Source organism: Lactuca saligna, chromosome 1, assembly GCF_052625555.1.
Source record: "Lactuca saligna cultivar CGN05327 chromosome 1, ASM5262555v1, whole genome shotgun sequence".
NCBI classification, from domain to species: domain Eukaryota; kingdom Viridiplantae; phylum Streptophyta; class Magnoliopsida; order Asterales; family Asteraceae; genus Lactuca; species Lactuca saligna.
In genome coordinates this window covers 80,390,002-80,402,997 of record NC_136417.1, presented here as the reverse complement: position 1 = coordinate 80,402,997, position 12,996 = coordinate 80,390,002, and the positions used below count along the sequence as shown (strand labels likewise).

At 35.5% G+C, this 12,996-nt stretch overlaps 1 long non-coding RNA gene across 1 annotated transcript; it reads right to left on the bottom strand.

Moving 5' to 3' along the window:
- Positions 1-8,138: 8,138 nt before the first annotated feature.
- LOC145040431 (uncharacterized) lies at positions 8,139-12,142 on the bottom strand. Its single transcript, XR_013679894.1, has 5 exons — positions 11,278-12,142; positions 11,105-11,163; positions 9,711-10,360; positions 8,864-9,605; positions 8,139-8,772 (listed from the first exon to the last, which is right to left on the bottom strand). It is a non-coding gene; the product is annotated as an uncharacterized LOC145040431 (long non-coding RNA).
- Between the last annotated feature and the right edge of the window lie 854 nt (positions 12,143-12,996).

Below are 12,996 nucleotides of genomic sequence, written 5' to 3'. Positions count from 1 at the left end.
GTACTCGACTAACATGAAACCCTAAATTAACAACATAACCCAAAATAGAAGAATACCTGGATTCGGGCTGTTACACGAAGAACAAAAGGAAATACAAAAAAGATGAAAATACCCACAATTTTGTTCTTTGGGTCACTCTTTCCTTGACTTCCTTGAGAACATTGGTATGGGTTGCGCATATCAACAATATTCAGAAAAAAAATAAGTCTTGCAGGGAAAATTAAATTATAAACCTCTAGTTAACCCTAAGATCCACTAAATCCATCGAACCCAATTGTTGATCTTTCTTCGACGAACAACATCAGAATGATTACAAACAAGCAAAAATTCAATAAGTCGGCCAACATTTACAATAAAATTCTATAATTTCATATGAAAGTAAAATAAAGTAACGAACAAACCATATTGAACCAACTAAAAATTATTGAGATTTTATCCTTCTCATTAAACATATATTTAGTCTAGATAATCAGGATGCACTAATTAAGCCTAATTAGCATATTATACAATAACTTCCATAGATTCATGTTACCAGCTTAAATAGAGTCATATTCAAATAGAAGTTTGAAGTGAACTATCATAGTATAAGAGATGCAAAGTTACCTATTTAAACAAACACTCAACTTTCAAATAGAACCTTGTTCAAATATGATGAAAATAAATAGATTAAATACAAAAACATATAAATGAAAAAGCTACACACTAAATGAAAGAGATGATTCATTACATGGAGAACAATCCTCTAATTTGTCCATACTTAGTAGCATGTCTTCACCATTTTATGTTGTTACTACTACACACCTTTCAAACTGATCACAAAACCCCACAAAATTACCATTGATAAACTATTCATTTGCATTATCTTTCTGCCAAGGCTATACAGATACCGGGGGGGGGGGGGGGGGGGGGGGGGATCACCCGAATGTGAAAACGAAAAAGGTGATAGTGATTTCCATTCCAAAAAAAAAAAATCCAAATTGTGTTCAGTACAAACAAGAGACCAATAAAAATTCCACATATATAGAGAAGAAAAGATAGAGAGAAGGGGCGTATGTTACATGGTAGAAAAAACAACGATGATGATGAATTCCAAATCTGCTCTCAAATCTGATCAACCAACAAAAAATCCAAAAAAATTTCCAAACCGTAGTTTGTGCATACATCATAAAAAACGAACAAAAAACCCCACAAAGTGTACAACACCTTAGTGACGATCAGTTATGATGTGTTTTTAGATTAATGGTTTATAAAGAAATAGAGATATATGCAAATTGTGGTGGGGTTGCGAGGGTAAAAGCTGGATAGAGCCTGTCGGTGGTGCGAGAAAAGAAGAATGGGTGGTGATGCACTACTGGTTCGTGGTCGTTCATTGCCAATGGTGGTCCCCGCCTTTTCATTTGCCTTCAAGGAGGACCTGGTTGCTCCTCCATGATCAGAAACTTCTATAAACTCGGTCTATGGAAGGTAACAGCTTTAGTGAAGGAAAACGTCGAACACCTTACACTTGAACCTTTTGGAATCATATATACGACCTTCTTTTACTCGATAATCTACTTGGAACTAGTTTTACTGGTGGTTGCATTGATGATTGCTACAATGGTTAGTGTCGATGAGTGGTGACGGAGATGGAGAGCAAGTTAGGGTAGATAGAGAGAGAGAGAGCAATATTGACAGATCATGATGCGTTGTCGTTGCCAGAAAAATGTTGCGAGAGGGCTCAGTTGAATCAGGGTGGTTCACTAGCAATGGTGGTGAGGAGGATGAATCAGGCTGATGAGGATGTCGACGTTTCTAAATAGGGTTTTTGATATTTGTTTGAGGAAAAAAGTGATTATAGAGATACCGAGGAGAAAATAGAAATTATTGCTTACTTTCTTGATTTAATTTCTAAAGTTAATGTTTATTTGTAAATCGTAAATGTAAAATGTGTGTATTGATTGGTAAGAATAATTTGGTTGTACATGATGTAACATGTAACAGGTATGGTACCTCTTAAATTTCAAGAAATGTTAAATATATATATATATATATATATATATATATATATATATATATATATATATATATATATATATATATATATATATATATATATATATATATATATATTGAAAGAATGCTAGAAAATTATAGGACACATGTTGTCAGGTACAAAAAATGTAGCATTAAAAAAAACTTTTGTGACCAAATTCTAAAGACACTAAAGTATATTGTTCCTAAGGTTTATGTATATATATATATATATATATATATATATATATATATATATATATATATATATATATGTATATATATATATATGTGTGTGTGTGTGTGTGCGTGTAACATCCCGTTTATTAAATAACTAAATAGACAAATTAATGAATGAATAGTAGCCCTAAAATCAATAATAATATAGCAAGGTGTGGGTCTCGAGGAGTTAAATGTCATAATTTTAGAAGTTGGGGGTTAAAAGTGTAAGTTCCGAATTGGTTTTGAAAATAATTATGAAGCTAAGGACTTATTGGTAAATTATTGGGACTTAATTTGAAGAGATTTTGGAGGCTAAGGGGCTGAATGGTAACTATTGGACTAAATATGAAAGGAATTATGGGAGCAGGGGTATGAAGACTAAATAATGGAATTTGTTTGAAAAGATTCTTATAGGTAGGGACCATTTTTGTCATTATGGAAAGAAGTATCAAGGGTGTCGGGTATCGAATCCATCCCATAACCCTAACCCTAGGAGCTCCCTCATCAGCCGCTGTAGTGACAAAGAACATGGTTTGTCATGCGGAATTAAAGCTTGCACAATTGAACATGGTGATTTAGGTGTTTAAGAGATATATTGAATGTATATGGTGTTTACAAAAAGGATCTAGATCTAGACTACATAATTAATACACACTTACACACTCACTTCTGCATCTCTCAAGCACACCTCTACAAGTGGTATGAACCCACTATTTATAGAGGTGTTTACATGTCTCTCTGTCACTCTAACTAACAAATGGGTCTAAAGGCTAAAGCACCACATGCAAGTGGGTTTTACAAAAGTCAAACATTTACAAAGTCATGAATGAATAACTTTGCACCCCAACATTCTCCCCCTCAAAGTTAGGAATGAATGACCCACTTCAAATCTTCCAAAATCAAGCACTACGCGGTTCAAGCCTCAAAGGTGACACATGTCGAAACGAACTTCAATATTCAATTCTTCCATGACTCTTCAATTTGGGCTCTAGGATGTGAGACCATACAATCCGAGCAACAACGAATGATCAAGAGTTTCTAAACTCCAAATAATCACCCCAAAGTTGCGCATAAAAACATACCCCAAAAATCTTCAATAAATTCAAACCCATTTCGAATACATCACTTCCGAACTTCCAATTGCATCATCTCGTAGCTTCAAAACTCCGAGATCACTTCGGTCTTCAAATCCGCGTAATATGAAAAATTCAAGTTCGAATTTCCATATAAAACTTCTCCCCCTTTTTATAATCGAAAATTAATTATAAAACTCCAAGGAAAAAGAACGTGCTTTATTTAGAATTTTTCATGTCAAAAATCCCCCTTAACATGTGGCATAAACTTTGTGCTTCAATCCGAAAAATCCAAAAAATATTGAATTTTTAGCTTCGTTCATAGATCGCCTTTGACAAAATTTCTCAAAAATGGGTAGAAATTGTCAATTTCAAAATTCTGCAGTGACCCGGTGCACCCAAAACAGCCAAATATGCGAAACACACTTCCATTTGCGAAACTGGGTAAAATGTGTAAATTCGCACAAACTGCAGAGACCTGATTCGAAAATATTCCCATTTCTCAAAATTTTTACCCCAAATGCGAAACTGGGTAAAAATTTTCATCTTGCGAAGACTGCAGGGATGCAAAATGATAATTCTGCATTTGTCTTTTTATTAACCCATTTTGCGAAGTTTGACCACTTATATTATTTCTTGAAAAGATCAGGGGCCAAATGCAAAACTCTTAGCTTTCTTCCCCAATTCGCATTCTACTGTAAAAACATCGCATCTTAATACTTCACATGTTTCAACAAATGTTTTGCATCTTTAACTCACCAAATGCGAACCCAGTTTTTCATTCCAATGCGAACACAAATCATAGATGCAAACCAAAATTTTCATCGTTCCCAAACATCGAACTCGCAAAAATTAGACTTGCGAATATCATCTTCCAAGTCGATTCCAAAACCGAATCCAAAATCCAGACTCACCAACTGAACACAAATGCGAATCCAGACTCAAAATCACACAAATGCGAAACCCATTCATGTGAACCTGAATTTTGATTTACTCAAATGCGAATCCTATAACAACCTCATGTGCGAACTCGATTTCCAAGTCAAGCCCGTTCTTTCAACCATTAACGATTTGTTCCAGCTCTAAGTTCTGTTCTTCCTTCTTGATATCACAGATTGACATTCAAATCTTCGAATCTTAATTCAAATCGATCATTAATTCTTCGTTTTTCATGAATTGAACACTTGACTCACGATCGATTCTAAATTAGCGAACGCAGATTCCAACATTTTGAAATCCACAACCCAATGTCTCCATCTTTTCATTCTTCATATACTATAAGCAAGACTATAAATCCAACTAATTTTCAAAATCAACTTCCAAATTTATACTCGATTTCTTCTTTCAAATCACATATTGAACTCAAATCTATCGATTTCTTCTTTCGATTCCATGAATCAACCCATAGAACTCATGCTTGACTTTTTAGAGTCAACGATCTATAAACACAAAATCGTATATCTGATGTTCTATTTCAGATCAAAAAGCGTTTTTCAACTGTTCTTCATCTTCATCAAGTGTTCTTGATCAATAATTTCTAATATCTCAAAAACAATTTCCGATTTCAAAATGTTTAGATACGAAAAAAAATCTGATTTCATCGCATACGTATCATAAAAATCTAAACTTAGATTACCAATGAATTAGAAATGATTAATGAAGGAATGAAATTTGAAATCAAGAAGAATCGATTAACGAATGATCGACGAATGAACAACAGGTGAAGAACTGAAAACAAACTTGGAACAAATGTACAACTCGGTAATGCAAGCGTACACACATATCAACAATTGTTTGATATCGATCAATTATGAGATACGAAGGATAGATCTTCTGATAACAATTAACATTAGATTGAAAATTGGGCTTTAAACTCACTTGTGAACAGTAACAATCAAAATTTGGATCAATTGGGCTTGAACCTTGAATAAACGATGAACAGTAACGGATTTAACTTTTTGGATTCAATAATGAACACGAAATTCATTTGGCTCAATAATTTTGGACATGAATAGTATTTGAGTCTAGATTTTGTTGTTTTGATTGGATTTGATAAAAAAAATTATTGGATCATCAATGGGGTTTTTCAAGAAAAATTTGATCCAACGAGTCAAACGTTCATGAATCAAAAATGCAACACACGAATCAAATATTACGAGAGATCATAGAGAGAGACTCACCAAAATTGTTCAAGTTGCGACAAAAATTTCCAAACCAAGAATCGTTCTTCAAAAAGTCACGTTGATCGTGAAAACCAAGCTCTGATACCAACTGTAGTGACAAAGAACATGGTTTGTCATGCGGAATTAAAGCTTGCACAATTGAACATGGTGATTTGGGTGTTTAAGAGATATATTGAATGTATATGGTGTTTACAAAAAGGATCTAGATCTAGACTACATAATTAACACACACTTACACACTCACTTCTACATCTCTCAAGCTCACCTCTACAAGTGGTATGAACCCACTATTTATAGAGGTGTTTACATGTCTCTCTCTCACTCTAACTAACAAATGGGTCTAAAGGCTAAAGCACCACATGCAAGTGGGTTTTACAAAAGTCAAACATTTACAAAGTCATGAATGAATAACTTTGCACCCCAACAGCCGCTACCACCACCCTTATGTCTCCCAGCACCGGCCGCCACCGCCATCTCTCCCGTAGTCTCCTTCTTCCACCGTCGTTGTGCCGTTTCGTTGAAGACAAAAGCTGTCATTAGACGCCATGGCAACGAACGATCGGAAGGAACACACCCAGAGGGTGTCATTGTTGTTGTTTCCGGTAGATGTCGCCATCCTCTTTGCCTCTTCTTCTATTCCACACCATTCATGTCGCTGGATGCTAGGCCCATTGCTGTTGTTCCTGATGACGACTAACCTCCACCTCTCTGACTTGTTCTTCTCTTCCCTCCGTTGAAGACAAAGCAGCCGCTAACACCGACAGTTTCAATTCTGTTATTTGTGGAGGTCTCCGCTCATTCCTTCCCCCGTTCTCGTGTTACCATTAGCCACCGTTGTTGCCCACCTTCTTTGTGTCACTGCCACCACCGTATGTCTCTAGGTGGGTGGCTGGGTCCATTTTTCAAACAAAAAACATGTGTGTGTAATTCTGCTATGCGTGTGTGTTGTGTGTGTGGGGTTGTTTGGCCGGAATTCGCGATAAAAGACACAACCACCACCATGAGGTGGTGGCTGCCACCTTGTACCACCGCCGACCACCACAAGGGTGGCTATGTGTGTGTGTGTCAATCTTATGGTGTGTGTTTATTTTGGGATATTGCATTGTATAATTGTAATGAGTGACGGAATAATCAAGAAATTCATAACCACCACCGTGAGGTGGTGGCTGTCGCCTTCTGCCACCACCAGCTGCCGTGTTGGGTGGCAGTGTGATTTTTCTTGTGTTTAGACTGCTTTTGGGATGCATGGACATGATTGGACTAGAACGATAACCACCTCCATGAGGTGTCGGGTGCCGTCGTCAACCACCACCGCCCTAGGTGGCAGTGGGTGGTGCTTAACCTAATGAAACCCTAATTGACCAAAGGAAACCGTAGTTGACCTAATGAAACATTAACTAACCTAAAAATCTAATCATTTAACTAATGGGGATATGACTGGGCTAGAAACACTAATTAGGATTTAGAAAACCCTAATTTTGGATTTGTTGGTTTGGACTTATCGAGACCCGCATTTTGGGCCATTGGAATTGAATTATGAATTACACCCTATCACACCATAAGATTTATCTAGTAGAGTGACGGATTTAATGGATTAAGTCCTTAATGGATTAAGTAAGAAACACTTTACCCTAATCGTTATTTTATGTGAAAACCCTAATTTTGCTTGGGCCTTGAGTTGGGCCTTACTATTGGGTTTTGGTGATTGGGCCATTGATGGGCTATCCAAGAACAAGTATATGGACTAGAATATTTGAATGGGCTTTAGGGTAGGCCCATGTGAGGGTTTAGGCCCAATTTGGAAAATTGGGACATAGGTGGGCCATAATTGGGCCTTGATGATTATGAGATATTGGACCAATGGAATACCAAATGTTTGGACTGTAATAAATCGTTGGGCCTTAGGGTAAGATCATGTAAAGGTTTAGGCCCAATTTGGAAAATTGGGCCATATGTTGGGCTTTGACTCTTGGGCCTTTAGATTAGGCCTTGAGCTTGAATCAAATTAAGATGGGGGTAAATTAGTCTTTTACCCCAAGCATGGACTTATGGTTATGTATTGGAACCTAATTATTAATTGGGTGTTATTTTGATGTTGACAGTTCGAGAATCTGTCATCCAGTAGCTTAATTTTTGTGCACGGGACTTCAACAATGTGAAGTGAGTTACCTTCCAGTGGAGGTGGGTCTAAGGCACCAGTACCGGCCCACCAGTAGGTGATTATGTTTGAGATGATTGTCTTTGTGATAATTGCCTGGTTTGCCACTATATGTTATATATGTTTTATATGCTAGTATGCTATGTTATTATATGGTAGTAGTAGGGGTGAAATAGTCATCGGTTACCGGTTGAAAGAGACCGAAGATGTAGTCCAACACCCAAATATGCTAGGTAGTATGTGATTTTTGTGTATATGATAGGATATTATGTGGTAGTGGCAGGTTGTAAAAAGCGCTCGACAGACGCTCGACGGTCGACTGGTGCCAAGCGATTAATCGGTATTGGTGGCGATTAATCAGAGAGCCTTAATTACTAATTATTAATTATTAATTATTATTATTATTATTATTATTATTATATGTTAATATCCATAAAAAAGGTCATAATATACTATTTAAACATTCAAGAAATAAACCAACATAGTATAAGTCCATAAGAAGTTTTATAATCCAAAAAAACACATTTTCATATATTTAAATGATCATCTTCTTCTAATCTCCTCCGACTTCTTCCAATATTTGAACTCCATCTGATTCGTATTCACCTTCTTCAAACACTTGCTCCACATTCTCGGACTCGAAGTCTTCATCAAAAAGTTGTCTAGTTGTTGAATTTTGACGGGGTGCTTGATTATCATTAGTCCCAAGAGCTTCGTCAGTCGATTCCATAATCGATTTAGGGTCAACTTCATCTACATCACGATCATTACAATCAATAATCCATTCTTGAGCCAAATGTGAATCATTTGCCAAAAACTCTTCCAAAGTCCTATCTTTTCTCTTTTTGTTTTTTTTCCCATTAAATTAGCATTAAATTGAACAGAGACAAGATTGTTCAATCTATTTGTCTCCAATCTATTTTGTTTCTTTGTATGTACCTACAAAAGTACACAAAAAAGGTTTAAAAACCTTCTTGATATTTAAAGTTTATAACTTTATAACTAATCGCTTCAAACGTGCTCCAATTCCTTTCATAACCCAATGAACTACTAGTTAAAGAAAGAATCCCCATTCCAATCTTTGTCAAATGAGGAGTTGAGCTACCAAAAAGTCCCCACCATCTTACTATAATTTTTAAACAAAAACACATTAGTAAATTAATAGACATAATTTTTTATTGTTTTATAAAATAAATAAATAAAAGTAAAAAATTTACCCAGATCAAAGTCGGCATTGTTCACCATACAAGATTTATATGCAAGCTCCAGTCCAAATCTATCAACTTTTTCCTTGTACTTTGGCAAGTCAATAGTCATGAATTGTCTTTGGATCTCTAATTCTCCAAAAATTAATGTATCAAAAATTTCAAGAATCGCATCCATTATGTTGGGATCATGTTGGAGTTCTGAATCCTTATAATGAGAATAAGGATTCAAAAGATAAAACGTCAAATGTAATTTTGAATCTAGCCTACCTTTCATCCTGTTGGTTATAATATCTATAATAGGCTTCTAAGCTTTCTCTTGACCATCCAAAGCTTTCATAATTTCTTCTCTTGCTACTTTAATCTCCCCATAAACAAAACCCATTTAGGGCTTCCAATCTGCATCAACCATTTGAAGGACTTTCACCCAAGGGGAAAACAATTTTAAACATTATGTCACACCAGCCCAAAATTAGAGACTTGTCACCGTTCCATATGAGGCTCTCCCTTTAGGTGTACCGGAAAATTTGCATTCCTCCCATTCGGCGGTAGAGAACATATGCTTTAGTTGCTCCTTTTTTCAGATAAGCTTTGTAATGTTAGAAAGGCAGAAGCAAATCTCATAACTCCTGGTCGAATAATTTCCCTTTTCTTGGTGTAGTTTCTCATCATAGTCAAGGTTTTGTGGTGAGTATAAATGAGTATGGTTAGTTTCTTTGCTTGATCTAGGTCTTTCTAAATCTTCCACTAGTACCTTCAAGAAAAAACACGATTAAATAACAAATTAATGAATTATAGTATAAAATAAAACATGTTAAAACTAAAAAACTAAATAATATAATAAACAAAATATAAATACCTTCGAGCATAAGGTTAATGGTTTGTATTGCACATGATGACCAAAAAATAGTTGGTATTTTCTCTTTTAGTAACTTCGTGTCTCCCATGTTATTCGTGACATTATCGGTCACAACTTGAACAACATGCTCGGGACCAACTTGTTGAATGCAAAATTCCACATAATCATATATGTGTTGGCTTGTATGTGCTTCACCTGAACTTTCTTTTGATGATAAAAATGTTGCACCCATTTTTGAATTTACACATAAATTCATAATGTTACTTCTCTTCCTATCGGACCAAGCATCCTTCATGATCGAGCATCCAATCTCTTTCCATTCTTCTTCATTTCTTCTTCATTTCGCTCAAAGAATATCTAGTAGGAGGTGGAAGCCCGGTTCCAAATTGGCGAACAAACTCCAACATCATTTTAAAGCTATCATCTTCCAATGCATGAAACGAAATCACACTTTTATATGCCCACCTACTAATGAATTTATGACATGCTAATATTCTATCTTTCCGAACAATATTGTTAAGATAAACTTTTTTCGCTTTCCCTTCTTCAAAGCTTCTTTGGGGTTTATTTTGTTTGCAAAGTCATCCATGAGGCCTATAACATTTGGTGCTTTAGACCTTAAAAAATCTTCTATTTCATCCACGTCAACACTGTCATGTAATTTTTGCATTAAGGACTCATCATGTGTGCATTTAGCTATCTTTTTTTAACTTCCCTTCGTTAAGATAATTTCAAATTCTCAATTTGATCATCTTTTGTAGAATTTGGACATGAAGAAAAATTTCCCGTGACATGAGCAATATGTTGTTTAATTCTAGAAATCCCTCCACTAACGACTTTTCCACACAAGTTACATTTTACTTTATCCAACTTACACTACAAGGAACGAGACGCTTATATCGACGACTTTTTCAACACCTATGTCGACGACATGTCGTCGGTAAAACCCGACGGCTTGTTGACCGTACAAAGTCGCCGGTATAGCTCTGTCAGTAAAAGTCAAAATTGTCGTCGATATAGATGTCGTTGGTACAGATCCACCTATGACAACCACTTGTCGTCTATAAAGGATTGTCGGGAAAGATTTTCGATGTAAAAAAAAAGTTTTATTATAAATGTATACCGACGACTTGTCGTCGGGAAAAGTTTAAAATAGTGTTTACAGGTAAAACCTATGCCGACGACATGTCGTCCGTATAAGATTTTTTTTTTTTTTTAAAATAACAAAAGAAAAAGTCTTCATCTTCAAAATAACAAAAAGATTAACAAAAAAACATAATAAACATCTACTATAAAAATTACAAAACAAAAAACAAATCTTCATGTTCAAATCTAAAATTACAAACATGAAATCAAACATATATCAATTTCAACAAAAAAAATTAAACACTAACCTGTTTTGTTCTTCCTGATGTGATGGCCGGATTCCGGTGGTCGGATATGATGGTGGTGGCTGGTGGGCACCGGAAAAGCACAAAAAAAGAAAACAAAAGAAAGACCCCCCAAATTTGGAGTTAAAATCGTGAGAAATGATAAACAATCAAGAAAACAAGGACCAAATATGTACCTATATCTCGTCGCCGGTGAAGATGGTGCAAAATCGCCTGTCTAGTATGAGAGAGAAAGATTGTATGCAACTGAACAATGAACGATGCACTAATACCTTCTGCAAGGGTAGAATCCTATGCCGACGACATGTCGTCGGTATAGGGTTCAAATAACGACGTTGTTTCTATGTTTTGTCTTTTATTAAAAGAAATTAAAATTTTTATGCGGATCGCCACGTTGGATTCTTACCCTATACCGACGACTTGTTGTTAGCATAGAGTTTCAGAAAACTATGTTGTTTCGGTTTTCTACAATATGGAATAAAAATAAATAAAAATTCAATTTGTTGTACCCTATACCGACGACTTGTCGTCGGCATATCAGATGACCGCAAAATTTTTTGTCTTTCCCACCCACACTGTCCCGACGACTTGTCGTCTGGATACCTTTTAAGTTCAAACAAATCTGGTTAAAGTAGTCAAAAAGTTTTGGAGACTACTTGTCATCGGCAAAGACCACCTTTTAGCGACAACTTTTGTTATCGGGCTACGCGTGGTTGCAATAGCCTGTTATTCTTGTAGCTATTTTATCCGGGCAAAAACCATATTCCCAACAAATATTATCCAAATTCCGTTTATGAGTTATGGTGGCTGTAGATTCAGCCGTTGGTGAAGTAGAATTTTTAGATGTCATTGGCTAATCCACAACTATTATATATAGAAAAATAACATCCTAATTCAATTGTTAAACAATAATGGTGAAGTAGAATATGCTTCCTGTTCAAAATACAAATCATCATGTTGACAGTTCAAAATATAATTAAAGTAAACGTGAAACATTTGTTAATTGAATTCCTATCTTTATTTTTAAGATATATAAAAATGGGACGTTATATCTTACTGCACAAACCGCTACTTGCATTTCACTATCTTTTGAAAACTAGATATACATAATTCTTCTTTTCATATTCTCGAAGGGATAGTAATCCAAAACAGTCACACATATATACCATAGTCACACATATATACCATATACAAAAATTAGTTAAATGCTACATGGAGCTAGTTTATTTGATATTGAAGCTAGTTGTAACATATAAACTTTATTATTTTTAATACTAAATGAGCTACTTCTTTTAAATTATAAACTTTATTATTTTTTTCATGGTGGACCTAACCAGGAAGGCAGTAACCAATGATTGCAGGAAGGAGTGGATCCAGATTTTTTTTTCAATAAACTAAGGTAGATATTTGGACACGTTACCTGGGTGGTATGAAATAAATAGACTTTGTAGATAATACATTGTAAAGAAAATTCATTTGCTTATGAGTTGCGTCGTCGTAAGCATCACAGAGCAAAACACACACACGGTGTAATAGGTTACATACCTGAGTTGCGTTCGACGTCAGTTGGTATCGCCGGCGATGCCAGCGTCGGAATGAGTAGCCAATGAAACAACGATAAAATTGAGCCCTCGTCAAAGCTGCGTTCAGAGAAACAAAAAGCGAATGAATGAAATATTATGGCCATGATTTGATTTTGGAGTCTTTTTTCTAATTTTCACCGGCCATCGACTTTTTTTTTTTTTTTTTTTTTTTTTTTTTTTTTTTTTTAATTCGTTGACAATTGTTGACCGATTAGGCCGATTAGCCCGCCAAGAACTGGTTTTGACCGATATTGACCCAAAGCGATTAATGTGACCGCCAAGCTCTAATTGTAATCGGCATGAGGCCGCCAA